General features: G+C 30.6%; 2 protein-coding genes across 2 annotated transcripts in view; one reads left to right on the top strand and one right to left on the bottom strand.

Annotated features, from left to right (window-relative positions):
- The window catches only part of LOC122262352 (fucose mutarotase), a 373,955-nt gene that overhangs the window by 111,552 nt on the left and 257,403 nt on the right, over window positions 1-5,000 (bottom strand). The window lies entirely within an intron of this gene.
- LOC147469743 (uncharacterized) overlaps window positions 1-5,000 on the top strand; it is a 16,789-nt gene that overhangs the window by 11,064 nt on the left and 725 nt on the right. The gene's annotated exons all lie outside the window — the stretch shown is intronic.

Genomic DNA, 5,000 nt, shown 5'->3' with positions numbered 1-5,000 from the left:
TTTGTTGTTGTTGTTTTGTTGTGAGTTAATAACCGACCTTGTCTTTTTACTTTTAGATCTAATATTCAGTTAATAATATGGAGGTTAGAGGACATTTTTATTGTACTGATATTTTGAGAAAGTATTGCTGCAGTTTGTTCCCTGTGGAGCACTCAGCCTACTGATATATCAATAGTCTTCGTTTTAGATTATAAGCTATCAAACATATAATTTTAGTAATTAATCAGTTTATATATATATATATATATATATATATATATATATATATATATATATATATATATATATATATTTATGTATATATATATATATATACATATGCATATATATATATACATATATACACATATATACATATATATATATATATATATATATATATATATATATATATATATATTTGTATATATATATATATATATATATATATATATATATCTTTTTTTACGACGTAGTTTGGTATGACAGACATGTCATAGAGCAACAGGTCCCAACTGGTGAACCTTGATGTAGCTCCAAGGTGGACTGTAGACACTTGCCACGTAATACAAATAAGTATAGATGACAATCAAAAAACTATATGTGTTACCTCATCACAACGTAAACCATAACTATACTAATATGTATACCTGTCTACGGTCATCGATACCACATTTCATTTTTTTCTTTTTCTTTTTTGTTAAGATAAGTACGTCTCTGTTTTGTTTCGTGATTGTTAGCAAGCTTTATGTTTGTTTGTTTTTGTTTTTTCACTAATCCTTAAGTAAAAGAAGTGTATGTATATTACTTGATTGGACGAGGAAGATACGTATTGATAAAGCTAACAACAATTATGATGATGATAATGATAAGGATAGTAATAACAATAATAATGGTAGTGATGGTAATGATGATAAGAAAAATCATAATGATGATGATAAAGATATTTTGATGGTAATAAGCATGATTCTAGTGACAAGAATGATAGTTATTAACATAATGATAACAATGATAATAATGATCATGATGATAATAACGATAAAAATGATTATGGTAATAATGATTATGATTATAATGATATCAGTAATAATGATAATCATGTCAATAACAGCAATAATGATCATTTTAATACATATGAACAAGATTATGAAGTAATATTAGTAAAGTTATAATGATAATAAAAACAATAATGAAACGAATAATAACGATGATAATAACAGCAATAATGATGGTAAGGATAACAAAAACAGTATCAAAGTCAATAATGATAATAATATAATCAAACGAAAAGATTCGATCTGACCAAATTAATGATATTCCAAGAGCTTTTTCCTCAGTACATACTACGCTAAATAATGCAAGCCTTAAGTACATAACCACGACGATAACACTTATATATGTATATACTCTCTTAATAAACACATCCTAATTACGTAATTAAGAGGAATAGCAGCCGAGGAGGAGCCAAAGGAGTGCCAGTCCATGAAGATTATCAGATCTAGCAAGAATGGGCACTGATTATGAAAAGGTAAGAAAGAGGGCCTTTGTCCCAGTCGTTCGAGATGGATTAGATATGAAGACATCAGGGAGGTTTTATGTCGTCTTAGCCATGGACGTGTAATTTTTTTTTTTTTTTTTTTTTTTTTTTTTTTTTTTTTTTTTTTTTTTTTTTTTTTTGTGTGTGTGTGTGCGTGTGTATGTGTGTGTGTGTGTGTGTGTTGCTAAAGACACAGCTCGAGTTCAGTGTTCTTCTGTTTCGTAACGCGAGGAAAATTGATTGCGTTGGCAGACGAGAAAAAAAAGACGAGATTCAGTGTTATGTAAAATAGAATTTTTTTTTTCTTTTTTTTTTCTTTATTAAGATTTCCAGGAAGGAAGTTTTAAAGAATGTTAGCAAAGCATTGTGATAAGGAATTAAGTCATTGTCATACACACACACATGCATACACACATACAGACATGCAGGCTTGATGTAACGAGGGTGAGATAAGAGTTTGTTCATTGTGCAGAATGTCATGCGATAAGCGATAAGAAAAGTGGAATGAAAATTAGAATAAAATTGCATCATATCTTCAAGGAACAGTGGAAAATTTAATGAATAGATTTGTTATTATGGATGGCTAGGAGAATATAATTGTCAAGGAACACCTAATGACTGCGTGCACATACACACACACACACACACACACACACACTCACACACATATGTATATATATATATATATATATATATATATATATATATATATATATATATATAACGTTTTATGATTTTTTTTTTCATTTCTGTGATCGTCTGGAATTAAATTGGTGTTTACGATTATTCCAAGGTCTTTTTCTTGATCCGTTGAGTCTCCGTCACTCTTATTGGTACAGGGTTCGAATTTCTCTTCCCGAACCTAATTACATGGTATTGACTGGTGTTGAATTCCATCTTCCAGGTATATATATATATATATATATATATATATATATATATATATATATAGATAGATAGATATAGATATAGATAGATAGATAGATGTATATGTGGCATTGGCATGATTTTTCGTTTATTATCCTTCATTGTATTTTTGCGCAGTCTGAGAACATTTTCTGATAGCTATAGGGATTGATGTTTGACCCGAAATCATTGATGAAAATAATAAACATAATCGGTGCAAAGACTGTTCCTTGGGGTACTCCGCTATTTACTTGTCTCCTTGTAGAGTGTTTTCCTCTAATTACTGTGTTTATTTTGTCTTTTTAGTACACAATATTTCTTCCCCTCAAGGAGTTTTCCTTTAGCTTCGATTTTCAAGTTCATCTACTGTGTGGCAAAGTATATACAATCTACCCATCCTGCTCTCTCTTGCAGTATCTTAGAGATTTGTTGCATGTGACCTCCCTTTCCTGAAACCATACTTTTATATATATATATATATATATATATATATATATATATATATATATATTTTTTTTTTTTTTTTTTTTTTTTTTTTTTTTTTTTTTTTTTTTTCAAGTAGTTCGAACCATTGTTTCCTGGGCAGTTTATATATTACTTTACTCAGCGAATCTGGTTTAAGGGGTTTTCCCGGTTACTATTCTTATATGATGGTGTAAAGTTTGCTAGTTTCCATACGTTCGGTTATTTTACCTTGCTTAACTGAGATTAATGGTGTACAAAGTTGTTCAGAACATTCCCCTTAGAATCCAGTTATGGCACTCACCTGATCCTTCCGATTTTGGTTTGTCTAATCCCTTTATCAGATCATTTATCTCGCTCTCTTTGGACCGTGGCTTTCTTGATGTAATGATTATTGTCCGTAAGGTTCTCTCTAGTTCAAAGTGGGTGTCCTGAACAAATACTGACTGTAACTTTTCGCTTTGGATTTCAAACATTTCTTCATCTTTAGTAAAAATGTTATTGTCTTCGACGGTGACAATTAGATATATACTTTAAGTTTTTCTGTTTATGTTATTATAGAAGAGCTTAGTTTCATTGGTATATTCATCAGTTATGTTCCTTTCAAAGTCAGTCTTTGCTTTACGCATGGTTTGAGTATACTCATTTCTTCTTACTTTGTTTCGTTCATATGCTATTTGAGACCTGTGTCTTCTGAACCTTTTCATGGGAGGTGCTTCTTGTCTCTCCCTTTCTTGCATTTTTCATTTAACCATCTTTGGTCTTTTTTTCGTTTTGGCTTTAAATTTTGTTAATGCTTATTCATAAATTGTGCAAAATTTTGCGTATTGTATGTCTATGTTTTCATCTTTAAATGTTTCCTAGTTTAGTTAGTTTAGATCTTTATTTACCACCCTGGCTAACTGCACAGGCATGGGCAAGCTTTGATACGTTGATGTAGAGTCATGACATTGTTGCTAACATTGTATTACAAATTAAGGTAATAACATGATTATATTCTATAGTATACCAACTGTGAATAGACATTTGATAAATGTTGTAATAGGGTATCATATACCGAATTTCGGATATAGCATAAGTACATCTTCTAGTACAGTTGATGTTATGAAATAATTACATAACTCTGCATAACTCTGCATACCTCATGTAATGTTCAAGTGTTCGTTTATACCCTTCGTTGCAAAGTCTTCAAAGTGGTGTTTTAAATTCCTAAGATTTCCTCTCCTGTAATTGTACCTCTTCATTTTTTTATTCCCCTTAATTATTTTTTTCCTGTGATAAACAGCATTTTAGTTTCATTAGTTCATGGCAGTTGTGAAGGGCAGTACTCTTCATTCTTTATATCATCTTCATGTCTTGTAGATGTTAAATCAATCATTGAGGGCCGAGGCAGCCTTCTCTCCTTAGCATGTTCTGTCACATTTAGGAAAAGACAGTAAGCGCTATTGATTTCTAGTATATTTTCACTCCACGAATCTATACTTTCCTAGTTAAATGTTCTATTAAAATCCCCTAATAACAGATTTATTATTATTATTTTTTTTATCTTGTTCTGTCGTATTTCATGAAATAGTGCATGATGGTGCATGAGATAGCACGCAAACTTTTGTAATATTTAGGTTTACTCCATTTGTTTTCACTTCGTTTGTCCTTAATTCCACTATTGTGACTATTGTAATATTTCTAATAACTACATAGCAACTCCTTTTTTTTTTTTTTTTTTGCTGATATTCTAACACCCCCCCTCCCCTCCGTATCCATTTTATCTATCATCTCTCCAAATATTATAATCTTTGAATCCAAATATCTTATATTCTATGGAGTTGTCCAGTCTGGAATCAGTTACGCATATTGCAGCTGGTTTATTTGCTTCAATTATTATATCCAGTTTCAGCAGCTTTAAGATTAAGCCATCAGCAATTGTGTATATACGATGATCTTTTGATATTTCTTTTGTTTGTAAAACTAGTGTCTGTTTGTTCTGTATACAGACTTGCTTTGCTTCGAGACCTCTCACCCTCGTTGATTACAAACCCTTCTCGAGTCGATCACATGACTTAGCGGCCTTATTAAATTGCAATGTCAATAATCCAATTTGTAAAGTGTATACTTTATC

The sequence above is a fragment of the Penaeus japonicus genome, unplaced genomic scaffold (genome assembly GCF_977035675.1).
Source record: "Penaeus japonicus unplaced genomic scaffold, GWHDUDI00000001_assembly GWHDUDI00000019, whole genome shotgun sequence".
NCBI lineage: Eukaryota > Metazoa > Arthropoda > Malacostraca > Decapoda > Penaeidae > Penaeus > Penaeus japonicus.
The sequence above is the reverse complement of the archived record's forward strand: the minus strand, read 5'-3'. Positions and strand labels throughout refer to the sequence as shown.